This window comes from Struthio camelus, chromosome 19, assembly GCF_040807025.1.
Source record: "Struthio camelus isolate bStrCam1 chromosome 19, bStrCam1.hap1, whole genome shotgun sequence".
In the NCBI taxonomy this organism is placed as follows: domain Eukaryota; kingdom Metazoa; phylum Chordata; class Aves; order Struthioniformes; family Struthionidae; genus Struthio; species Struthio camelus.
In genome coordinates this window covers 15,376,820-15,403,104 of record NC_090960.1, presented here as the reverse complement: position 1 = coordinate 15,403,104, position 26,285 = coordinate 15,376,820, and the positions used below count along the sequence as shown (strand labels likewise).

Below are 26,285 nucleotides of genomic sequence, written 5' to 3'. Positions count from 1 at the left end.
CGGCCACAGCAGGCTGACGAGGTGGCCGAGTGGTGAAGGCGATGGACTGCTAATCCATTGTGCTCTGCACGCATGGGTTCAAATCCCATCCTCGTCGGAGCCCAGGGACCAGCCCAGAAGGAGCCTTCTGGAGCAGGGGCCGCTCTTCCCATGCTGTTTCTGACAAGCGCCCATTTGTCAGGCTCTTGTCTACCAAGCAGGGCAGGTGACACCTCCCCAGGAAGGGAGTGTCCCCCTCCCCTACTCTCTCCCCACCTCCAGGGTTTGCACAGCCCCATCAAACACAAAGCCTTTCACGAGGCATGTCCCTGGCCATGTCCCTGCTCAAGAGCTCCCTGTGCCTGGGACAGGCCCAGGTGCGCCCGGGCAGTGAAGCCGGGAGGGGAGGGCTCAGGCAATCGGAGCCAGAGGAGCCAGGGGTTTCCAGGCAGTAGCCAGAGAGAGCAGCATTGTCCCCTGGTCTCCCACGTGCTTTCAGCGAGACAGAGAGAGAGAAACTACGATCCCTGCACACAGGTGCTCTAGAGCTGAACTCTTGGCATAAATCAGCCAACATCTTGGGCAAAGTAAATTATTTAACAATATTTTTAAAAACTACCTGCATTATATTATCCCAAGTATTTCTATACATACACCAGTCACCGGTGCATAATCAAGGAGGCTTCACCCACAAAACTATAAAAAGGAGCAGCAATAATCCTTCTGCATAACAAAAAAGCTGGTTTCTTCAACTTGCCCAATGCTGTACTGCCCTCTCTTGGAATAACTGAGTTAGGAAAGGCCATCATCAGTATCTCAGCCACGCTAGAACAAGGTCTGGATGAACATTAAGTCCTGTACAGCATACGCAGACTGAAATTTCTTCACTGGCAAACATTGTGGCTGGAAGTAGAACTGCCCTGGACGTACTAGCACTTTCTCAAGGAGGCGCGTGTGCCTTCATCAACACCACCTGTTGTACCTGTATTGACTGAGGTGGTCAAATCATACGAGAGGCCAACAAAATTAAAGACGCCACAGCAGTCTTGCCTAAAGTAGCTGAAAAAACCCTTTTGATTGGTAGGGTTGGCTCCCAGACTGAAGCAGACGGTTAGGGAAACGGTCCAAGATGGTGTAAAAGTACATTTTATTAGGATTATTGACCTTGGTAACTGTGAATGTATTGCTTCAGTTAATGTTATGTTGTAGCAGATTGATGCGTAAAAAAACACAACCGGGTGTAACTCAAGCGTAGGCCCAAATAATGACGCTAAATATATTAACGGCTAGAGACAAAGAAAAGGAAGAAGTACTTGAACTAATGGCTACGAACTATTATGAAGGCTAGAGGCAAGAAAGGGTGATGGGACAGCACGGCCTACGCAGTGATCGGCCCGGGCTTCCCGGGAGTTGTGAGCAGGTTGTCTGTAGCCCCTTTACCGTACTCTAGACCTTTAACATGACGTGAGGTTGGAAGTCGCAAAGTGGGGAGTATGGAAGTAAAGCGGTTAATGCCGGTGGAATTGAAATAGTTGACGCCTCACAGGCCTTTGCAGGCCTTTCTAGCAAATACACCTAGGAAAAACAAAAACAAAAACAAAAACAAATAACATCTGCAATGACCTTGCTGACGTCCGTGTTCCTAGCTATCGAAGCCATGTATTGACTGTAAAAAATTCTACTATCTGTTTTGCTGGAACCTCCTCTCCTGAAGTGATTCACTCCCTTTTTGCTGCTGATCCACACACACACACGCACACACACACACACACACACACACGCACACACGCACGCACACCTGTTGTCCTGTGAAGGACAAGTTGTATAATCCAAAGGTATATTAACTCTTTAACAGCCTCATTAGGGCAGCCGCTGCTCTCGGCTCTCCCCTATAGCTATAGTAATAAATTGTTTCTGCTCTGACCGGAACCTAAATTGAATTCCATTTATTCTGAGAAGAAGGCAAAGGAGTAGTAAGAGAGAGAGAGAGAGAGAGAGAGACCTACCCAAGATGAGAAGATTCGGGAGGCTGGCTCAGACCACTTCTTCCAAGTGCTTGGCTCCTCTCTGAATCGTTCCCATTGCGTTTAGCAAGTTATAAGTAGTCCGGGAAATAACCTGGCAGGGTTCGGAAAAGCCCCGAGAGGTTTGCAACAGGAACGTATTTTGTGCCAAACAGCTCACCCACCACAGCCGCAAACACGCGCTCGCAGCCAAGTTCTCTTGGGTGTCCACACTGACCCTGAAATGCCTATAGCAGCGCCACAAAAATACAATTTCTGTGCTTCCTTGCTCTTCCCAAACTGACTACAGGCAGTTCACAGTACAAACGTTGTTCTGGCAAGGGCCGTTACCTACCACCCTCACTAACAAGCGCTCGCAGACAAGTTTTCCTGGGACACAACACCGCTGTGGCCCAGACACCTGCCTTCCCCACTAACAAGGGCTCACAGCCAAGTTCTCTTGGGCCCCTGCAACGGCGCTGGCAGTCCTATTCCAGCCCCACCACACCCATATCTCCATGCTTGCCTCTCTCTCCCCAAATGACACCACCCCCACCAACTGACTCTCAGAACAAACACAGTTCTGGCTAAGGGGCACGACCCCAAACAAGGGCGCAAAGCCAAGTTCCCTTGAGCTCCTACTGTTGCCTTGGCATGCCTGTTCCGGCCCCACAACAACTGCTCATTTGCGCTTCCTTGCTCTTCAAAAGCTGGCACCGTTCCTACTTGCAGACTGCACAAGAAATGTGATTCTGGCCAGGCCGCTCACCTACCACAAACACTAAGCGCACACAGAGAAGTTCCCTTTGGCCCCTACATTGGCCCTGGCACGCTATTCCAGCCCAGCAAAACTTACACCTCTGTGCTTACCCTCTCTTCACAGAATGTCACAACGGTGGAGGTTGGAAGAGACCTCTGGAGATCATTTAGTCCGGCACCCCTGCTCAAGCAGAGTCACCTAGAGCACGCTACTCAGGACCGTGTCCGAACGGCTTTTGAATTATGCCCAAGGATGGAGACTCCACAACCTCTCTGGGCAACCCATTCCAGGGCTCAGTCACCCTCACAGTAAAAAAGCTTTTCCTTAGATTCAGACGGAACTTCTTGTCTTTCAGTTTGAGACCATTGCCTCTCGTCCCATCCCCGGGTACCACTGAAGAGTCCGCCTCGGTCTTCTTTACACCCTCCCTTCAGACACTTATACAGATTGCTAAGGTCCCCCCTCAGACTTCTCCAGGCTAAACAGTCCCAGCTCTCTCAGCCCCCCCTTCTCAGAGGAGAGATGCTCTAGTCCCTTAATCATCTTATTGGCCCTTTGCCGGACTCGCGCCAGTAGCTCCTTATCTCTCTTGTACTGCAGAGCCCAGAACTGGATGCAGGACTCCAGACGTGGTGTCACAAGTGGTGAGCAGAAGGGAAGGATCACTCGCATCGATCTCCTGGCAGCACTCTTCCTAATGCAGCCCAGGATACCACTGGCCGCCTTTGCCACAAGGGCACGCGGCTGGCTCACGGTCAGCTTGTCCACTAGGACTCCCAGTTCCTTCCCTGCAGGGCTGCTTTCCAGCAAGTCAGCCCCCAGCATGTACTGGTGAAGGGGGTTACTCCTCCCTAGGTGCACCTGAAATTCTACTTTTCCTGTGATCTGATGGGGTCCCATTTAGGCGACCTCTCGTCCCCCTTATAAATCCCACACCCACACCCACCCCCACCCCAAACAAGCACACCCTGATGGAAACAAACCTCCCCCTTGAGACCTCTGGTATCTGTTTCAGACAACCGCTGCTGGTCCCCCTTACAAATCCCCAACACCTCTAACCAAACACCTTGTCAGAGTCCAGTACTCCCTGACCAGGTTCTTCTAGATATTCCACGCGTACGGAGAGTGCAATGTCTAATATAACAGTTTGTTTGGGGGGTGGGGGGAATTTGATGTTACACAGGGTTTTTGATTTAGCAGAGTGATTCAGCAATATACTGAAATCACAATTCAAGTGTACACGCCTAACAAAATCTAGCTAGACAGATCAATCACAGCACCAACGTGATTGCCATTACCGGTCTCAAATACGCTCGCCGTCACAACGCTGGGCGTCCCCAGTCGCCGGGAAGGAATGCGTGGGTTGATGCCAGCTCAAGCCCGTTGCTCTCTTCAAAATTTCTCTGTTAGCTGTTGAGGCTTCATACTCTCTCTTGGGCTGAGCCACATATACACTTTCCACATGCTGGTCTGGCTAATCTCAGGGAGGCATTCACTTCCTTTTGGTCAGCTCTGAAAAAAAAAAGAAAAAAACCCACTTACGCCAGGTCCAGGTAACGGATATGGCTGCTTATCTGGGACGAAGGCCACCCTTTGGTCCCCTTTGTCTTGAGATAACGTTAGTTCTCTGTGCAACAGCTGTGGGTCGCGAGCTGCATCCTACACTGTCCTTGGGATTTACGGGGCGCCTTGCCTTCTGAGCCTTCTCCCATCGTAGGGGTTGTTGGTCGGTCACACACACGCAGATCCTACCCCTTGAGCCCTTTCCACTGCACACAGCCCCTCTCTGCCCTCCCACACACAAGGATCCTGCTGCATTCAGATCCAGCCAGACTGCCAGGCAGGGGCACGGTCCCACCCCTCCCCACCCCTCCCCCTTTTTTTTTAACCCAGCCCCAGGCACTTGTGATGCAAGGGATGTGCTTGCAGGATGGCATTATGAGCTCAGAGCCCCTCAGCCAACCCACATTGTGGGTCTCTCCTCCCACATTGTGTGCATCCCATTGCGTGCAGCGAAGCTGCTCACGCGTGCGGGCCTCCATGAGCTCCGAGGCATCCCTGGACCTGCAACGCTGCTGGCAGCTACCCTCGGACTGCCAAAGAACAGCGGGGTGCGGAGAGGAAGAGGCCCACTGCTGTGGGGAAGACAGGTACTGGGAGAAGGTCCAGAGGGTGAGGGAGGGAGGTGGCCGGAGAGGTAGAAGCCTGCCCCACCCACACATTATTGCACCCTGCCTCCGTGAGGCAGGTCCCTGGCTCCCCAGCAGGGACCAGTCTGTCCCTCATCCTCCTTGTTCACCTGTTTGACCCGACCCTACTGGCCTGGGGGAGGAGTTCAGCAGAGCACTGCGCTTTTCAGTCCTATCCTCCCTCCTGGCAGGGACTCCTGCCCAACAGACAGTCCTGAACCTGCCAGTCCTCCTTGTTCACAAGTCTCTGTGGCGGTGCTGGCAGTGGCGGTGCTGGCAGTGGCGGCAGCAGCAGCTGCTGCCGCAGCCACGGCCACAGCTGCGCCACGGCCACAGCAGGCTGACGAGGTGGCCGAGTGGTGAAGGCGATGGACTGCTAATCCATTGTGCTCTGCACGCATGGGTTCAAATCCCATCCTCGTCGGAGCCCAGGGACCAGCCCAGAAGGAGCCTTCTGGAGCAGGGGCCGCTCTTCCCATGCTGTTTCTGACAAGCGCCCATTTGTCAGGCTCTTGTCTACCAAGCAGGGCAGGTGACACCTCCCCAGGAAGGGAGTGTCCCCCTCCCCTACTCTCTCCCCACCTCCAGGGTTTGCACAGCCCCATCAAACACAAAGCCTTTCACGAGGCATGTCCCTGGCCATGTCCCTGCTCAAGAGCTCCCTGTGCCTGGGACAGGCCCAGGTGCGCCCGGGCAGTGAAGCCGGGAGGGGAGGGCTCAGGCAATCGGAGCCAGAGGAGCCAGGGGTTTCCAGGCAGTAGCCAGAGAGAGCAGCATTGTCCCCTGGTCTCCCACGTGCTTTCAGCGAGACAGAGAGAGAGAAACTACGATCCCTGCACACAGGTGCTCTAGAGCTGAACTCTTGGCATAAATCAGCCAACATCTTGGGCAAAGTAAATTATTTAACAATATTTTTAAAAACTACCTGCATTATATTATCCCAAGTATTTCTATACATACACCAGTCACCGGTGCATAATCAAGGAGGCTTCACCCACAAAACTATAAAAAGGAGCAGCAATAATCCTTCTGCATAACAAAAAAGCTGGTTTCTTCAACTTGCCCAATGCTGTACTGCCCTCTCTTGGAATAACTGAGTTAGGAAAGGCCATCATCAGTATCTCAGCCACGCTAGAACAAGGTCTGGATGAACATTAAGTCCTGTACAGCATACGCAGACTGAAATTTCTTCACTGGCAAACATTGTGGCTGGAAGTAGAACTGCCCTGGACGTACTAGCACTTTCTCAAGGAGGCGCGTGTGCCTTCATCAACACCACCTGTTGTACCTGTATTGACTGAGGTGGTCAAATCATACGAGAGGCCAACAAAATTAAAGACGCCACAGCAGTCTTGCCTAAAGTAGCTGAAAAAACCCTTTTGATTGGTAGGGTTGGCTCCCAGACTGAAGCAGACGGTTAGGGAAACGGTCCAAGATGGTGTAAAAGTACATTTTATTAGGATTATTGACCTTGGTAACTGTGAATGTATTGCTTCAGTTAATGTTATGTTGTAGCAGATTGATGCGTAAAAAAACAGAACCGGGTGTAACTCAAGCGTAGGCCCAAATAATGACGCTAAATATATTAACGGCTAGAGACAAAGAAAAGGAAGAAGTACTTGAACTAATGGCTACGAACTATTATGAAGGCTAGAGGCAAGAAAGGGTGATGGGACAGCACGGCCTACGCAGTGATCGGCCCGGGCTTCCCGGGAGTTGTGAGCAGGTTGTCTGTAGCCCCTTTACCGTACTCTAGACCTTTAACATGACGTGAGGTTGGAAGTCGCAAAGTGGGGAGTATGGAAGTAAAGCGGTTAATGCCGGTGGAATTGAAATAGTTGACGCCTCACAGGCCTTTGCAGGCCTTTCTAGCAAATACACCTAGGAAAAACAAAAACAAAAACAAAAACAAATAACATCTGCAATGACCTTGCTGACGTCCGTGTTCCTAGCTATCGAAGCCATGTATTGACTGTAAAAAATTCTACTATCTGTTTTGCTGGAACCTCCTCTCCTGAAGTGATTCACTCCCTTTTTGCTGCTGATCCACACACACACACGCACACACACACACACACACACACACGCACACACGCACGCACACCTGTTGTCCTGTGAAGGACAAGTTGTATAATCCAAAGGTATATTAACTCTTTAACAGCCTCATTAGGGCAGCCGCTGCTCTCGGCTCTCCCCTATAGCTATAGTAATAAATTGTTTCTGCTCTGACCGGAACCTAAATTGAATTCCATTTATTCTGAGAAGAAGGCAAAGGAGTAGTAAGAGAGAGAGAGAGAGAGAGAGAGACCTACCCAAGATGAGAAGATTCGGGAGGCTGGCTCAGACCACTTCTTCCAAGTGCTTGGCTCCTCTCTGAATCGTTCCCATTGCGTTTAGCAAGTTATAAGTAGTCCGGGAAATAACCTGGCAGGGTTCGGAAAAGCCCCGAGAGGTTTGCAACAGGAACGTATTTTGTGCCAAACAGCTCACCCACCACAGCCGCAAACACGCGCTCGCAGCCAAGTTCTCTTGGGTGTCCACACTGACCCTGAAATGCCTATAGCAGCGCCACAAAAATACAATTTCTGTGCTTCCTTGCTCTTCCCAAACTGACTACAGGCAGTTCACAGTACAAACGTTGTTCTGGCAAGGGCCGTTACCTACCACCCTCACTAACAAGCGCTCGCAGACAAGTTTTCCTGGGACACAACACCGCTGTGGCCCAGACACCTGCCTTCCCCACTAACAAGGGCTCACAGCCAAGTTCTCTTGGGCCCCTGCAACGGCGCTGGCAGTCCTATTCCAGCCCCACCACACCCATATCTCCATGCTTGCCTCTCTCTCCCCAAATGACACCACCCCCACCAACTGACTCTCAGAACAAACACAGTTCTGGCTAAGGGGCACGACCCCAAACAAGGGCGCAAAGCCAAGTTCCCTTGAGCTCCTACTGTTGCCTTGGCATGCCTGTTCCGGCCCCACAACAACTGCTCATTTGCGCTTCCTTGCTCTTCAAAAGCTGGCACCGTTCCTACTTGCAGACTGCACAAGAAATGTGATTCTGGCCAGGCCGCTCACCTACCACAAACACTAAGCGCACACAGAGAAGTTCCCTTTGGCCCCTACATTGGCCCTGGCACGCTATTCCAGCCCAGCAAAACTTACACCTCTGTGCTTACCCTCTCTTCACAGAATGTCACAACGGTGGAGGTTGGAAGAGACCTCTGGAGATCATTTAGTCCGGCACCCCTGCTCAAGCAGAGTCACCTAGAGCACGCTACTCAGGACCGTGTCCGAACGGCTTTTGAATTATGCCCAAGGATGGAGACTCCACAACCTCTCTGGGCAACCCATTCCAGGGCTCAGTCACCCTCACAGTAAAAAAGCTTTTCCTTAGATTCAGACGGAACTTCTTGTCTTTCAGTTTGAGACCATTGCCTCTCGTCCCATCCCCGGGTACCACTGAAGAGTCCGCCTCGGTCTTCTTTACACCCTCCCTTCAGACACTTATACAGATTGCTAAGGTCCCCCCTCAGACTTCTCCAGGCTAAACAGTCCCAGCTCTCTCAGCCCCCCCTTCTCAGAGGAGAGATGCTCTAGTCCCTTAATCATCTTATTGGCCCTTTGCCGGACTCGCGCCAGTAGCTCCTTATCTCTCTTGTACTGCAGAGCCCAGAACTGGATGCAGGACTCCAGACGTGGTGTCACAAGTGGTGAGCAGAAGGGAAGGATCACTCGCATCGATCTCCTGGCAGCACTCTTCCTAATGCAGCCCAGGATACCACTGGCCGCCTTTGCCACAAGGGCACGCGGCTGGCTCACGGTCAGCTTGTCCACTAGGACTCCCAGTTCCTTCCCTGCAGGGCTGCTTTCCAGCAAGTCAGCCCCCAGCATGTACTGGTGAAGGGGGTTACTCCTCCCTAGGTGCACCTGAAATTCTACTTTTCCTGTGATCTGATGGGGTCCCATTTAGGCGACCTCTCGTCCCCCTTATAAATCCCACACCCACACCCACCCCCACCCCAAACAAGCACACCCTGATGGAAACAAACCTCCCCCTTGAGACCTCTGGTATCTGTTTCAGACAACCGCTGCTGGTCCCCCTTACAAATCCCCAACACCTCTAACCAAACACCTTGTCAGAGTCCAGTACTCCCTGACCAGGTTCTTCTAGATATTCCACGCGTACGGAGAGTGCAATGTCTAATATAACAGTTTGTTTGGGGGGTGGGGGGAATTTGATGTTACACAGGGTTTTTGATTTAGCAGAGTGATTCAGCAATATACTGAAATCACAATTCAAGTGTACACGCCTAACAAAATCTAGCTAGACAGATCAATCACAGCACCAACGTGATTGCCATTACCGGTCTCAAATACGCTCGCCGTCACAACGCTGGGCGTCCCCAGTCGCCGGGAAGGAATGCGTGGGTTGATGCCAGCTCAAGCCCGTTGCTCTCTTCAAAATTTCTCTGTTAGCTGTTGAGGCTTCATACTCTCTCTTGGGCTGAGCCACATATACACTTTCCACATGCTGGTCTGGCTAATCTCAGGGAGGCATTCACTTCCTTTTGGTCAGCTCTGAAAAAAAAAAGAAAAAAACCCACTTACGCCAGGTCCAGGTAACGGATATGGCTGCTTATCTGGGACGAAGGCCACCCTTTGGTCCCCTTTGTCTTGAGATAACGTTAGTTCTCTGTGCAACAGCTGTGGGTCGCGAGCTGCATCCTACACTGTCCTTGGGATTTACGGGGCGCCTTGCCTTCTGAGCCTTCTCCCATCGTAGGGGTTGTTGGTCGGTCACACACACGCAGATCCTACCCCTTGAGCCCTTTCCACTGCACACAGCCCCTCTCTGCCCTCCCACACACAAGGATCCTGCTGCATTCAGATCCAGCCAGACTGCCAGGCAGGGGCACGGTCCCACCCCTCCCCACCCCTCCCCCTTTTTTTTTAACCCAGCCCCAGGCACTTGTGATGCAAGGGATGTGCTTGCAGGATGGCATTATGAGCTCAGAGCCCCTCAGCCAACCCACATTGTGGGTCTCTCCTCCCACATTGTGTGCATCCCATTGCGTGCAGCGAAGCTGCTCACGCGTGCGGGCCTCCATGAGCTCCGAGGCATCCCTGGACCTGCAACGCTGCTGGCAGCTACCCTCGGACTGCCAAAGAACAGCGGGGTGCGGAGAGGAAGAGGCCCACTGCTGTGGGGAAGACAGGTACTGGGAGAAGGTCCAGAGGGTGAGGGAGGGAGGTGGCCGGAGAGGTAGAAGCCTGCCCCACCCACACATTATTGCACCCTGCCTCCGTGAGGCAGGTCCCTGGCTCCCCAGCAGGGACCAGTCTGTCCCTCATCCTCCTTGTTCACCTGTTTGACCCGACCCTACTGGCCTGGGGGAGGAGTTCAGCAGAGCACTGCGCTTTTCAGTCCTATCCTCCCTCCTGGCAGGGACTCCTGCCCAACAGACAGTCCTGAACCTGCCAGTCCTCCTTGTTCACAAGTCTCTGTGGCGGTGCTGGCAGTGGCGGTGCTGGCAGTGGCGGCAGCAGCAGCTGCTGCCGCAGCCACGGCCACAGCTGCGCCACGGCCACAGCAGGCTGACGAGGTGGCCGAGTGGTGAAGGCGATGGACTGCTAATCCATTGTGCTCTGCACGCATGGGTTCAAATCCCATCCTCGTCGGAGCCCAGGGACCAGCCCAGAAGGAGCCTTCTGGAGCAGGGGCCGCTCTTCCCATGCTGTTTCTGACAAGCGCCCATTTGTCAGGCTCTTGTCTACCAAGCAGGGCAGGTGACACCTCCCCAGGAAGGGAGTGTCCCCCTCCCCTACTCTCTCCCCACCTCCAGGGTTTGCACAGCCCCATCAAACACAAAGCCTTTCACGAGGCATGTCCCTGGCCATGTCCCTGCTCAAGAGCTCCCTGTGCCTGGGACAGGCCCAGGTGCGCCCGGGCAGTGAAGCCGGGAGGGGAGGGCTCAGGCAATCGGAGCCAGAGGAGCCAGGGGTTTCCAGGCAGTAGCCAGAGAGAGCAGCATTGTCCCCTGGTCTCCCACGTGCTTTCAGCGAGACAGAGAGAGAGAAACTACGATCCCTGCACACAGGTGCTCTAGAGCTGAACTCTTGGCATAAATCAGCCAACATCTTGGGCAAAGTAAATTATTTAACAATATTTTTAAAAACTACCTGCATTATATTATCCCAAGTATTTCTATACATACACCAGTCACCGGTGCATAATCAAGGAGGCTTCACCCATAAAACTATAAAAAGGAGCAGCAATAATCCTTCTGCATAACAAAAAAGCTGGTTTCTTCAACTTGCCCAATGCTGTACTGCCCTCTCTTGGAATAACTGAGTTAGGAAAGGCCATCATCAGTATCTCAGCCACGCTAGAACAAGGTCTGGATGAACATTAAGTCCTGTACAGCATACGCAGACTGAAATTTCTTCACTGGCAAACATTGTGGCTGGAAGTAGAACTGCCCTGGACGTACTAGCACTTTCTCAAGGAGGCGCGTGTGCCTTCATCAACACCACCTGTTGTACCTGTATTGACTGAGGTGGTCAAATCATACGAGAGGCCAACAAAATTAAAGACGCCACAGCAGTCTTGCCTAAAGTAGCTGAAAAAACCCTTTTGATTGGTAGGGTTGGCTCCCAGACTGAAGCAGACGGTTAGGGAAACGGTCCAAGATGGTGTAAAAGTACATTTTATTAGGATTATTGACCTTGGTAACTGTGAATGTATTGCTTCAGTTAATGTTATGTTTAGCAGATTGATGCGTAAAAAAACACAACCGGGTGTAACTCAAGCGTAGGCCCAAATAATGACGCTAAATATATTAACGGCTAGAGACAAAGAAAAGGAAGAAGTACTTGAACTAATGGCTACGAACTATTATGAAGGCTAGAGGCAAGAAAGGGTGATGGGACAGCACGGCCTACGCAGTGATCGGCCCGGGCTTCCCGGGAGTTGTGAGCAGGTTGTCTGTAGCCCCTTTACCGTACTCTAGACCTTTAACATGACGTGAGGTTGGAAGTCGCAAAGTGGGGAGTATGGAAGTAAAGCGGTTAATGCCGGTGGAATTGAAATAGTTGACGCCTCACAGGCCTTTGCAGGCCTATCTAGCAAATACACCTAGGAAAAACAAAAACAAAAACAAAAACAAATAACATCTGCAATGACCTTGCTGACGTCCGTGTTCCTAGCTATCGAAGCCATGTATTGACTGTAAAAAATTCTACTATCTGTTTTGCTGGAACCTCCTCTCCTGAAGTGATTCACTCCCTTTTTGCTGCTGATCCACACACACACACGCACACACACACACACACACACACACGCACACACGCACGCACACCTGTTGTCCTGTGAAGGACAAGTTGTATAATCCAAAGGTATATTAACTCTTTAACAGCCTCATTAGGGCAGCCGCTGCTCTCGGCTCTCCCCTATAGCTATAGTAATAAATTGTTTCTGCTCTGACCGGAACCTAAATTGAATTCCATTTATTCTGAGAAGAAGGCAAAGGAGTAGTAAGAGAGAGAGAGAGAGAGAGAGACCTACCCAAGATGAGAAGATTCGGGAGGCTGGCTCAGACCACTTCTTCCAAGTGCTTGGCTCCTCTCTGAATCGTTCCCATTGCGTTTAGCAAGTCATAAGTAGTCCAGGAAATAACCTGGCAGGGTTCGGAAAAGCCCCGAGAGGTTTGCAACAGGAACGTATTTTGTGCCAAACAGCTCACCCACCACAGCCGCAAACACGCGCTCGCAGCCAAGTTCTCTTGGGTGTCCACACTGACCCTGAAATGCCTATAGCAGCGCCACAAAAATACAATTTCTGTGCTTCCTTGCTCTTCCCAAACTGACTACAGGCAGTTCACAGTACAAACGTTGTTCTGGCAAGGGCCGTTACCTACCACCCTCACTAACAAGCGCTCGCAGACAAGTTTTCCTGGGACACAACACCGCTGTGGCCCAGACACCTGCCTTCCCCACTAACAAGGGCTCACAGCCAAGTTCTCTTGGGCCCCTGCAACGGCGCTGGCAGTCCTATTCCAGCCCCACCACACCCATATCTCCATGCTTGCCTCTCTCTCCCCAAATGACACCACCCCCACCAACTGACTCTCAGAACAAACACAGTTCTGGCTAAGGGGCACGACCCCAAACAAGGGCGCAAAGCCAAGTTCCCTTGAGCTCCTACTGTTGCCTTGGCATGCCTGTTCCGGCCCCACAACAACTGCTCATTTGCGCTTCCTTGCTCTTCAAAAGCTGGCACCGTTCCTACTTGCAGACTGCACAAGAAATGTGATTCTGGCCAGGCCGCTCACCTACCACAAACACTAAGCGCACACAGAGAAGTTCCCTTTGGCCCCTACATTGGCCCTGGCACGCTATTCCAGCCCAGCAAAACTTACACCTCTGTGCTTACCCTCTCTTCACAGAATGTCACAACGGTGGAGGTTGGAAGAGACCTCTGGAGATCATTTAGTCCGGCACCCCTGCTCAAGCAGAGTCACCTAGAGCACGCTACTCAGGACCGTGTCCGAACGGCTTTTGAATTATGCCCAAGGATGGAGACTCCACAACCTCTCTGGGCAACCCATTCCAGGGCTCAGTCACCCTCACAGTAAAAAAGCTTTTCCTTAGATTCAGACGGAACTTCTTGTCTTTCAGTTTGAGACCATTGCCTCTCGTCCCATCCCCGGGTACCACTGAAGAGTCCGCCTCGGTCTTCTTTACACCCTCCCTTCAGACACTTATACAGATTGCTAAGGTCCCCCCTCAGACTTCTCCAGGCTAAACAGTCCCAGCTCTCTCAGCCCCCCCTTCTCAGAGGAGAGATGCTCTAGTCCCTTAATCATCTTATTGGCCCTTTGCCGGACTCGCGCCAGTAGCTCCTTATCTCTCTTGTACTGCAGAGCCCAGAACTGGATGCAGGACTCCAGACGTGGTGTCACAAGTGGTGAGCAGAAGGGAAGGATCACTCGCATCGATCTCCTGGCAGCACTCTTCCTAATGCAGCCCAGGATACCACTGGCCGCCTTTGCCACAAGGGCACGCGGCTGGCTCACGGTCAGCTTGTCCACTAGGACTCCCAGTTCCTTCCCTGCAGGGCTGCTTTCCAGCAAGTCAGCCCCCAGCATGTACTGGTGAAGGGGGTTACTCCTCCCTAGGTGCACCTGAAATTCTACTTTTCCTGTGATCTGATGGGGTCCCATTTAGGCGACCTCTCGTCCCCCTTATAAATCCCACACCCACACCCACCCCCACCCCAAACAAGCACACCCTGATGGAAACAAACCTCCCCCTTGAGACCTCTGGTATCTGTTTCAGACAACCGCTGCTGGTCCCCCTTACAAATCCCCAACACCTCTAACCAAACACCTTGTCAGAGTCCAGTACTCCCTGACCAGGTTCTTCTAGATATTCCACGCGTACGGAGAGTGCAATGTCTAATATAACAGTTTGTTTGGGGGGTGGGGGGAATTTGATGTTACACAGGGTTTTTGATTTAGCAGAGTGATTCAGCAATATACTGAAATCACAATTCAAGTGTACACGCCTAACAAAATCTAGCTAGACAGATCAATCACAGCACCAACGTGATTGCCATTACCGGTCTCAAATACGCTCGCCGTCACAACGCTGGGCGTCCCCAGTCGCCGGGAAGGAATGCGTGGGTTGATGCCAGCTCAAGCCCGTTGCTCTCTTCAAAATTTCTCTGTTAGCTGTTGAGGCTTCATACTCTCTCTTGGGCTGAGCCACATATACACTTTCCACATGCTGGTCTGGCTAATCTCAGGGAGGCATTCACTTCCTTTTGGTCAGCTCTGAAAAAAAAAAGAAAAAAACCCACTTACGCCAGGTCCAGGTAACGGATATGGCTGCTTATCTGGGACGAAGGCCACCCTTTGGTCCCCTTTGTCTTGAGATAACGTTAGTTCTCTGTGCAACAGCTGTGGGTCGCGAGCTGCATCCTACACTGTCCTTGGGATTTACGGGGCGCCTTGCCTTCTGAGCCTTCTCCCATCGTAGGGGTTGTTGGTCGGTCACACACACGCAGATCCTACCCCTTGAGCCCTTTCCACTGCACACAGCCCCTCTCTGCCCTCCCACACACAAGGATCCTGCTGCATTCAGATCCAGCCAGACTGCCAGGCAGGGGCACGGCCCCACCCCTCCCCACCCCTCCCCCTTTTCTTTTAACCCAGCCCCAGGCACTTGTGATGCAAGGGATGTGCTTGCAGGATGGCATTATGAGCTCAGAGCCCCTCAGCCAACCCACATTGTGGGTCTCTCCTCCCACATTGTGTGCATCCCATTGCGTGCAGCGAAGCTGCTCACGCGTGCGGGCCTCCATGAGCTCCGAGGCATCCCTGGACCTGCAACGCTGCTGGCAGCTACCCTCGGACTGCCAAAGAACAGCGGGGTGCGGAGAGGAAGAGGCCCACTGCTGTGGGGAAGACAGGTACTGGGAGAAGGTCCAGAGGGTGAGGGAGGGAGGTGGCCGGAGAGGTAGAAGCCTGCCCCACCCACACATTATTGCACCCTGCCTCCGTGAGGCAGGTCCCTGGCTCCCCAGCAGGGACCAGTCTGTCCCTCATCCTCCTTGTTCACCTGTTTGACCCGACCCTACTGGCCTGGGGGAGGAGTTCAGCAGAGCACTGCGCTTTTCAGTCCTATCCTCCCTCCTGGCAGGGACTCCTGCCCAACAGACAGTCCTGAACCTGCCAGTCCTCCTTGTTCACAAGTCTCTGTGGCGGTGCTGGCAGTGGCGGTGCTGGCAGTGGCGGCAGCAGCAGCTGCTGCCGCAGCCACGGCCACAGCTGCGCCACGGCCACAGCAGGCTGACGAGGTGGCCGAGTGGTGAAGGCGATGGACTGCTAATCCATTGTGCTCTGCACGCATGGGTTCAAATCCCATCCTCGTCGGAGCCCAGGGACCAGCCCAGAAGGAGCCTTCTGGAGCAGGGGCCGCTCTTCCCATGCTGTTTCTGACAAGCGCCCATTTGTCAGGCTCTTGTCTACCAAGCAGGGCAGGTGACACCTCCCCAGGAAGGGAGTGTCCCCCTCCCCTACTCTCTCCCCACCTCCAGGGTTTGCACAGCCCCATCAAACACAAAGCCTTTCACGAGGCATGTCCCTGGCCATGTCCCTGCTCAAGAGCTCCCTGTGCCTGGGACAGGCCCAGGTGCGCCCGGGCAGTGAAGCCGGGAGGGGAGGGCTCAGGCAATCGGAGCCAGAGGAGCCAGGGGTTTCCAGGCAGTAGCCAGAGAGAGCAGCATTGTCCCCTGGTCTCCCACGTGCTTTCAGCGAGACAGAGAGAGAGAAACTACGATCCCTGCACACAGGTGCTCTAGAGCTGAACTCTTGGCATAAATCAGCCAACATCTTGGGCAAAGTAAATTATTTAACAATATTTTTAAAAACTACCTGCATTATATTATCCCAAGTATTTCTATACATACACCAGTCACCGGTGCATAATCAAGGAGGCTTCACCCATAAAACTATAAAAAGGAGCAGCAATAATCCTTCTGCATAACAAAAAAGCTGGTTTCTTCAACTTGCCCAATGCTGTACTGCCCTCTCTTGGAATAACTGAGTTAGGAAAGGCCATCATCAGTATCTCAGCCACGCTAGAACAAGGTCTGGATGAACATTAAGTCCTGTACAGCATACGCAGACTGAAATTTCTTCACTGGCAAACATTGTGGCTGGAAGTAGAACTGCCCTGGACGTACTAGCACTTTCTCAAGGAGGCGCGTGTGCCTTCATCAACACCACCTGTTGTACCTGTATTGACTGAGGTGGTCAAATCATACGAGAGGCCAACAAAATTAAAGACGCCACAGCAGTCTTGCCTAAAGTAGCTGAAAAAACCCTTTTGATTGGTAGGGTTGGCTCCCAGACTGAAGCAGACGGTTAGGGAAACGGTCCAAGATGGTGTAAAAGTACATTTTATTAGGATTATTGACCTTGGTAACTGTGAATGTATTGCTTCAGTTAATGTTATGTTGTAGCAGATTGATGCGTAAAAAAACAGAACCGGGTGTAACTCAAGCGTAGGCCCAAATAATGACGCTAAATATATTAACGGCTAGAGACAAAGAAAAGGAAGAAGTACTTGAACTAATGGCTACGAACTATTATGAAGGCTAGAGGCAAGAAAGGGTGATGGGACAGCACGGCCTACGCAGTGATCGGCCCGGGCTTCCCGGGAGTTGTGAGCAGGTTGTCTGTAGCCCCTTTACCGTACTCTAGACCTTTAACATGACGTGAGGTTGGAAGTCGCAAAGTGGGGAGTATGGAAGTAAAGCGGTTAATGCCGGTGGAATTGAAATAGTTGACGCCTCACAGGCCTTTGCAGGCCTTTCTAGCAAATACACCTAGGAAAAACAAAAACAAAAACAAAAACAAATAACATCTGCAATGACCTTGCTGACGTCCGTGTTCCTAGCTATCGAAGCCATGTATTGACTGTAAAAAATTCTACTATCTGTTTTGCTGGAACCTCCTCTCCTGAAGTGATTCACTCCCTTTTTGCTGCTGATCCACACACACACACGCACACACACACACACACACACACACGCACACACGCACGCACACCTGTTGTCCTGTGAAGGACAAGTTGTATAATCCAAAGGTATATTAACTCTTTAACAGCCTCATTAGGGCAGCCGCTGCTCTCGGCTCTCCCCTATAGCTATAGTAATAAATTGTTTCTGCTCTGACCGGAACCTAAATTGAATTCCATTTATTCTGAGAAGAAGGCAAAGGAGTAGTAAGAGAGAGAGAGAGAGAGAGAGACCTACCCAAGATGAGAAGATTCGGGAGGCTGGCTCAGACCACTTCTTCCAAGTGCTTGGCTCCTCTCTGAATCGTTCCCATTGCGTTTAGCAAGTTATAAGTAGTCCGGGAAATAACCTGGCAGGGTTCGGAAAAGCCCCGAGAGGTTTGCAACAGGAACGTATTTTGTGCCAAACAGCTCACCCACCACAGCCGCAAACACGCGCTCGCAGCCAAGTTCTCTTGGGTGTCCACACTGACCCTGAAATGCCTATAGCAGCGCCACAAAAATACAATTTCTGTGCTTCCTTGCTCTTCCCAAACTGACTACAGGCAGTTCACAGTACAAACGTTGTTCTGGCAAGGGCCGTTACCTACCACCCTCACTAACAAGCGCTCGCAGACAAGTTTTCCTGGGACACAACACCGCTGTGGCCCAGACACCTGCCTTCCCCACTAACAAGGGCTCACAGCCAAGTTCTCTTGGGCCCCTGCAACGGCGCTGGCAGTCCTATTCCAGCCCCACCACACCCATATCTCCATGCTTGCCTCTCTCTCCCCAAATGACACCACCCCCACCAACTGACTCTCAGAACAAACACAGTTCTGGCTAAGGGGCACGACCCCAAACAAGGGCGCAAAGCCAAGTTCCCTTGAGCTCCTACTGTTGCCTTGGCATGCCTGTTCCGGCCCCACAACAACTGCTCATTTGCGCTTCCTTGCTCTTCAAAAGCTGGCACCGTTCCTACTTGCAGACTGCACAAGAAATGTGATTCTGGCCAGGCCGCTCACCTACCACAAACACTAAGCGCACACAGAGAAGTTCCCTTTGGCCCCTACATTGGCCCTGGCACGCTATTCCAGCCCAGCAAAACTTACACCTCTGTGCTTACCCTCTCTTCACAGAATGTCACAACGGTGGAGGTTGGAAGAGACCTCTGGAGATCATTTAGTCCGGCACCCCTGCTCAAGCAGAGTCACCTAGAGCACGCTACTCAGGACCGTGTCCGAACGGCTTTTGAATTATGCCCAAGGATGGAGACTCCACAACCTCTCTGGGCAACCCATTCCAGGGCTCAGTCACCCTCACAGTAAAAAAGCTTTTCCTTAGATTCAGACGGAACTTCTTGTCTTTCAGTTTGAGACCATTGCCTCTCGTCCCATCCCCGGGTACCACTGAAGAGTCCGCCTCGGTCTTCTTTACACCCTCCCTTCAGACACTTATACAGATTGCTAAGGTCCCCCCTCAGACTTCTCCAGGCTAAACAGTCCCAGCTCTCTCAGCCCCCCCTTCTCAGAGGAGAGATGCTCTAGTCCCTTAATCATCTTATTGGCCCTTTGCCGGACTCGCGCCAGTAGCTCCTTATCTCTCTTGTACTGCAGAGCCCAGAACTGGATGCAGGACTCCAGACGTGGTGTCACAAGTGGTGAGCAGAAGGGAAGGATCACTCGCATCGATCTCCTGGCAGCACTCTTCCTAATGCAGCCCAGGATACCACTGGCCGCCTTTGCCACAAGGGCACGCGGCTGGCTCACGGTCAGCTTGTCCACTAGGACTCCCAGTTCCTTCCCTGCAGGGCTGCTTTCCAGCAAGTCAGCCCCCAGCATGTACTGGTGAAGGGGGTTACTCCTCCCTAGGTGCACCTGAAATTCTACTTTTCCTGTGATCTGATGGGGTCCCATTTAGGCGACCTCTCGTCCCCCTTATAAATCCCACACCCACACCCACCCCCACCCCAAACAAGCACACCCTGATGGAAACAAACCTCCCCCTTGAGACCTCTGGTATCTGTTTCAGACAACCGCTGCTGGTCCCCCTTACAAATCCCCAACACCTCTAACCAAACACCTTGTCAGAGTCCAGTACTCCCTGACCAGGTTCTTCTAGATATTCCACGCGTACGGAGAGTGCAATGTCTAATATAACAGTTTGTTTGGGGGGTGGGGGGAATTTGATGTTACACAGGGTTTTTGATTTAGCAGAGTGATTCAGCAATATACTGAAATCACAATTCAAGTGTACACGCCTAACAAAATCTAGCTAGACAGATCAATCACAGCACCAACGTGATTGCCATTACCGGTCTCAAATACGCTCGCCGTCACAACGCTGGGCGTCCCCAGTCGCCGGGAAGGAATGCGTGGGTTGATGCCAGCTCAAGCCCGTTGCTCTCTTCAAAATTTCTCTGTTAGCTGTTGAGGCTTCATACTCTCTCTTGGGCTGAGCCACATATACACTTTCCACATGCTGGTCTGGCTAATCTCAGGGAGGCATTCACTTCCTTTTGGTCAGCTCTGAAAAAAAAAAGAAAAAAACCCACTTACGCCAGGTCCAGGTAACGGATATGGCTGCTTATCTGGGACGAAGGCCACCCTTTGGTCCCCTTTGTCTTGAGATAACGTTAGTTCTCTGTGCAACAGCTGTGGGTCGCGAGCTGCATCCTACACTGTCCTTGGGATTTACGGGGCGCCTTGCCTTCTGAGCCTTCTCCCATCGTAGGGGTTGTTGGTCGGTCACACACACGCAGATCCTACCCCTTGAGCCCTTTCCACTGCACACAGCCCCTCTCTGCCCTCCCACACACAAGGATCCTGCTGCATTCAGATCCAGCCAGACTGCCAGGCAGGGGCACGGTCCCACCCCTCCCCACCCCTCCCCCTTTTTTTTTAACCCAGCCCCAGGCACTTGTGATGCAAGGGATGTGCTTGCAGGATGGCATTATGAGCTCAGAGCCCCTCAGCCAACCCACATTGTGGGTCTCTCCTCCCACATTGTGTGCATCCCATTGCGTGCAGCGAAGCTGCTCACGCGTGCGGGCCTCCATGAGCTCCGAGGCATCCCTGGACCTGCAACGCTGCTGGCAGCTACCCTCGGACTGCCAAAGAACAGCGGGGTGCGGAGAGGAAGAGGCCCACTGCTGTGGGGAAGACAGGTACTGGGAGAAGGTCCAGAGGGTGAGGGAGGGAGGTGGCCGGAGAGGTAGAAGCCTGCCCCACCCACACATTATTGCACCCTGCCTCCGTGAGGCAGGTCCCTGGCTCCCCAGCAGGGACCAGTCTGTCCCTCATCCTCCTTGTTCACCTGTTTGACCCGACCCTACTGGCCTGGGGGAGGAGTTCAGCAGAGCACTGCGCTTTTCAGTCCTATCCTCCCTCCTGGCAGGGACTCCTGCCCAACAGACAGTCCTGAACCTGCCAGTCCTCCTTGTTCACAAGTCTCTGTGGCGGTGCTGGCAGTGGCGGTGCTGGCAGTGGCGGCAGCAGCAGCTGCTGCCGCAGCCACGGCCACAGCTGCGCCACGGCCACAGCAGGCTGACGAGGTGGCCGAGTGGTGAAGGCGATGGACTGCTAATCCATTGTGCTCTGCACGCATGGGTTCAAATCCCATCCTCGTCGGAGCCCAGGGACCAGCCCAGAAGGAGCCTTCTGGAGCAGGGGCCGCTCTTCCCATGCTGTTTCTGACAAGCGCCCATTTGTCAGGCTCTTGTCTACCAAGCAGGGCAGGTGACACCTCCCCAGGAAGGGAGTGTCCCCCTCCCCTACTCTCTCCCCACCTCCAGGGTTTGCACAGCCCCATCAAACACAAAGCCTTTCACGAGGCATGTCCCTGGCCATGTCCCTGCTCAAGAGCTCCCTGTGCCTGGGACAGGCCCAGGTGCGCCCGGGCAGTGAAGCCGGGAGGGGAGGGCTCAGGCAATCGGAGCCAGAGGAGCCAGGGGTTTCCAGGCAGTAGCCAGAGAGAGCAGCATTGTCCCCTGGTCTCCCACGTGCTTTCAGCGAGACAGAGAGAGAGAAACTACGATCCCTGCACACAGGTGCTCTAGAGCTGAACTCTTGGCATAAATCAGCCAACATCTTGGGCAAAGTAAATTATTTAACAATATTTTTAAAAACTACCTGCATTATATTATCCCAAGTATTTCTATACATACACCAGTCACCGGTGCATAATCAAGGAGGCTTCACCCATAAAACTATAAAAAGGAGCAGCAATAATCCTTCTGCATAACAAAAAAGCTGGTTTCTTCAACTTGCCCAATGCTGTACTGCCCTCTCTTGGAATAACTGAGTTAGGAAAGGCCATCATCAGTATCTCAGCCACGCTAGAACAAGGTCTGGATGAACATTAAGTCCTGTACAGCATACGCAGACTGAAATTTCTTCACTGGCAAACATTGTGGCTGGAAGTAGAACTGCCCTGGACGTACTAGCACTTTCTCAAGGAGGCGCGTGTGCCTTCATCAACACCACCTGTTGTACCTGTATTGACTGAGGTGGTCAAATCATACGAGAGGCCAACAAAATTAAAGACGCCACAGCAGTCTTGCCTAAAGTAGCTGAAAAAACCCTTTTGATTGGTAGGGTTGGCTCCCAGACTGAAGCAGACGGTTAGGGAAACGGTCCAAGATGGTGTAAAAGTACATTTTATTAGGATTATTGACCTTGGTAACTGTGAATGTATTGCTTCAGTTAATGTTATGTTGTAGCAGATTGATGCGTAAAAAAACACAACCGGGTGTAACTCAAGCGTAGGCCCAAATAATGACGCTAAATATATTAACGGCTAGAGACAAAGAAAAGGAAGAAGTACTTGAACTAATGGCTACGAACTATTATGAAGGCTAGAGGCAAGAAAGGGTGATGGGACAGCACGGCCTACGCAGTGATCGGCCCGGGCTTCCCGGGAGTTGTGAGCAGGTTGTCTGTAGCCCCTTTACCGTACTCTAGACCTTTAACATGACGTGAGGTTGGAAGTCGCAAAGTGGGGAGTATGGAAGTAAAGCGGTTAATGCCGGTGGAATTGAAATAGTTGACGCCTCACAGGCCTTTGCAGGCCTTTCTAGCAAATACACCTAGGAAAAACAAAAACAAAAACAAAAACAAATAACATCTGCAATGACCTTGCTGACGTCCGTGTTCCTAGCTATCGAAGCCATGTATTGACTGTAAAAAATTCTACTATCTGTTTTGCTGGAACCTCCTCTCCTGAAGTGATTCACTCCCTTTTTGCTGCTGATCCACACACACACACGCACACACACACACACACACACACACGCACACACGCACGCACACCTGTTGTCCTGTGAAGGACAAGTTGTATAATCCAAAGGTATATTAACTCTTTAACAGCCTCATTAGGGCAGCCGCTGCTCTCGGCTCTCCCCTATAGCTATAGTAATAAATTGTTTCTGCTCTGACCGGAACCTAAATTGAATTCCATTTATTCTGAGAAGAAGGCAAAGGAGTAGTAAGAGAGAGAGAGAGAGAGAGAGACCTACCCAAGATGAGAAGATTCGGGAGGCTGGCTCAGACCACTTCTTCCAAGTGCTTGGCTCCTCTCTGAATCGTTCCCATTGCGTTTAGCAAGTCATAAGTAGTCCAGGAAATAACCTGGCAGGGTTCGGAAAAGCCCCGAGAGGTTTGCAACAGGAACGTATTTTGTGCCAAACAGCTCACCCACCACAGCCGCAAACACGCGCTCGCAGCCAAGTTCTCTTGGGTGTCCACACTGACCCTGAAATGCCTATAGCAGCGCCACAAAAATACAATTTCTGTGCTTCCTTGCTCTTCCCAAACTGACTACAGGCAGTTCACAGTACAAACGTTGTTCTGGCAAGGGCCGTTACCTACCACCCTCACTAACAAGCGCTCGCAGACAAGTTTTCCTGGGACACAACACCGCTGTGGCCCAGACACCTGCCTTCCCCACTAACAAGGGCTCACAGCCAAGTTCTCTTGGGCCCCTGCAACGGCGCTGGCAGTCCTATTCCAGCCCCACCACACCCATATCTCCATGCTTGCCTCTCTCTCCCCAAATGACACCACCCCCACCAACTGACTCTCAGAACAAACACAGTTCTGGCTAAGGGGCACGACCCCAAACAAGGGCGCAAAGCCAAGTTCCCTTGAGCTCCTACTGTTGCCTTGGCATGCCTGTTCCGGCCCCACAACAACTGCTCATTTGCGCTTCCTTGCTCTTCAAAAGCTGGCACCGTTCCTACTTGCAGACTGCACAAGAAATGTGATTCTGGCCAGGCCGCTCACCTACCACAAACACTAAGCGCACACAGAGAAGTTCCCTTTGGCCCCTACATTGGCCCTGGCACGCTATTCCAGCCCAGCAAAACTTACACCTCTGTGCTTACCCTCTCTTCACAGAATGTCACAACGGTGGAGGTTGGAAGAGACCTCTGGAGATCATTTAGTCCGGCACCCCTGCTCAAGCAGAGTCACCTAGAGCACGCTACTCAGGACCGTGTCCGAACGGCTTTTGAATTATGCCCAAGGATGGAGACTCCACAACCTCTCTGGGCAACCCATTCCAGGGCTCAGTCACCCTCACAGTAAAAAAGCTTTTCCTTAGATTCAGACGGAACTTCTTGTCTTTCAGTTTGAGACCATTGCCTCTCGTCCCATCCCCGGGTACCACTGAAGAGTCCGCCTCGGTCTTCTTTACACCCTCCCTTCAGACACTTATACAGATTGCTAAGGTCCCCCCTCAGACTTCTCCAGGCTAAACAGTCCCAGCTCTCTCAGCCCCCCCTTCTCAGAGGAGAGATGCTCTAGTCCCTTAATCATCTTATTGGCCCTTTGCCGGACTCGCTCCAGTAGCTCCTTATCTCTCTTGTACTGCAGAGCCCAGAACTGGATGCAGGACTCCAGACGTGGTGTCACAAGTGGTGAGCAGAAGGGAAGGATCACTCGCATCGATCTCCTGGCAGCACTCTTCCTAATGCAGCCCAGGATACCACTGGCCGCCTTTGCCACAAGGGCACGCGGCTGGCTCACGGTCAGCTTGTCCACTAGGACTCCCAGTTCCTTCCCTGCAGGGCTGCTTTCCAGCAAGTCAGCCCCCAGCATGTACTGGTGAAGGGGGTTACTCCTCCCTAGGTGCACCTGAAATTCTACTTTTCCTGTGATCTGATGGGGTCCCATTTAGGCGACCTCTCGTCCCCCTTATAAATCCCACACCCACACCCACCCCCACCCCAAACAAGCACACCCTGATGGAAACAAACCTCCCCCTTGAGACCTCTGGTATCTGTTTCAGACAACCGCTGCTGGTCCCCCTTACAAATCCCCAACACCTCTAACCAAACACCTTGTCAGAGTCCAGTACTCCCTGACCAGCTTCTTCTAGATATTCCACGCGTACGGAGAGTGCAATGTCTAATATAACAGTTTGTTTGGGGGGTGGGGGGAATTTGATGTTACACAGGGTTTTTGATTTAGCAGAGTGATTCAGCAATATACTGAAATCACAATTCAAGTGTACACGCCTAACAAAATCTAGCTAGACAGATCAATCACAGCACCAACGTGATTGCCATTACCGGTCTCAAATACGCTCGCCGTCACAACGCTGGGCGTCCCCAGTCGCCGGGAAGGAATGCGTGGGTTGATGCCAGCTCAAGCCCGTTGCTCTCTTCAAAATTTCTCTGTTAGCTGTTGAGGCTTCATACTCTCTCTTGGGCTGAGCCACATATACACTTTCCACATGCTGGTCTGGCTAATCTCAGGGAGGCATTCACTTCCTTTTGGTCAGCTCTGAAAAAAAAAAGAAAAAAACCCACTTACGCCAGGTCCAGGTAACGGATATGGCTGCTTATCTGGGACGAAGGCCACCCTTTGGTCCCCTTTGTCTTGAGATAACGTTAGTTCTCTGTGCAACAGCTGTGGGTCGCGAGCTGCATCCTACACTGTCCTTGGGATTTACGGGGCGCCTTGCCTTCTGAGCCTTCTCCCATCGTAGGGGTTGTTGGTCGGTCACACACACGCAGATCCTACCCCTTGAGCCCTTTCCACTGCACACAGCCCCTCTCTGCCCTCCCACACACAAGGATCCTGCTGCATTCAGATCCAGCCAGACTGCCAGGCAGGGGCACGGTCCCACCCCTCCCCACCCCTCCCCCTTTTTTTTTAACCCAGCCCCAGGCACTTGTGATGCAAGGGATGTGCTTGCAGGATGGCATTATGAGCTCAGAGCCCCTCAGCCAACCCACATTGTGGGTCTCTCCTCCCACATTGTGTGCATCCCATTGCGTGCAGCGAAGCTGCTCACGCGTGCGGGCCTCCATGAGCTCCGAGGCATCCCTGGACCTGCAACGCTGCTGGCAGCTACCCTCGGACTGCCAAAGAACAGCGGGGTGCGGAGAGGAAGAGGCCCACTGCTGTGGGGAAGACAGGTACTGGGAGAAGGTCCAGAGGGTGAGGGAGGGAGGTGGCCGGAGAGGTAGAAGCCTGCCCCACCCACACATTATTGCACCCTGCCTCCGTGAGGCAGGTCCCTGGCTCCCCAGCAGGGACCAGTCTGTCCCTCATCCTCCTTGTTCACCTGTTTGACCCGACCCTACTGGCCTGGGGGAGGAGTTCAGCAGAGCACTGCGCTTTTCAGTCCTATCCTCCCTCCTGGCAGGGACTCCTGCCCAACAGACAGTCCTGAACCTGCCAGTCCTCCTTGTTCACAAGTCTCTGTGGCGGTGCTGGCAGTGGCGGTGCTGGCAGTGGCGGCAGCAGCAGCTGCTGCCGCAGCCACGGCCACAGCTGCGCCACG

The 26,285-nt window shown here is 52.5% G+C and overlaps 5 non-coding genes across 5 annotated transcripts; all 5 read left to right on the top strand.

The window, feature by feature from the left end:
• The first annotated feature begins 15 nt into the window (after positions 1–15).
• On the top strand, positions 16–97 carry TRNAS-GCU (transfer RNA serine (anticodon GCU)). The gene has a single exon. It is a non-coding gene; the product is annotated as a tRNA-Ser (tRNA).
• A 5,176-nt stretch (positions 98–5,273) lies between these two features.
• Positions 5,274–5,355, top strand: TRNAS-GCU (transfer RNA serine (anticodon GCU)). Its single transcript has one exon. It is a non-coding gene; the product is annotated as a tRNA-Ser (tRNA).
• A 5,176-nt stretch (positions 5,356–10,531) lies between these two features.
• Positions 10,532–10,613, top strand: TRNAS-GCU (transfer RNA serine (anticodon GCU)). The gene has a single exon. It is a non-coding gene; the product is annotated as a tRNA-Ser (tRNA).
• Positions 10,614–15,786: 5,173 nt separating this feature from the next.
• On the top strand, positions 15,787–15,868 carry TRNAS-GCU (transfer RNA serine (anticodon GCU)). The gene has a single exon. It is a non-coding gene; the product is annotated as a tRNA-Ser (tRNA).
• Positions 15,869–21,042: 5,174 nt separating this feature from the next.
• TRNAS-GCU (transfer RNA serine (anticodon GCU)) lies at positions 21,043–21,124 on the top strand. The gene has a single exon. It is a non-coding gene; the product is annotated as a tRNA-Ser (tRNA).
• Positions 21,125–26,285: the final 5,161 nt, after the last annotated feature.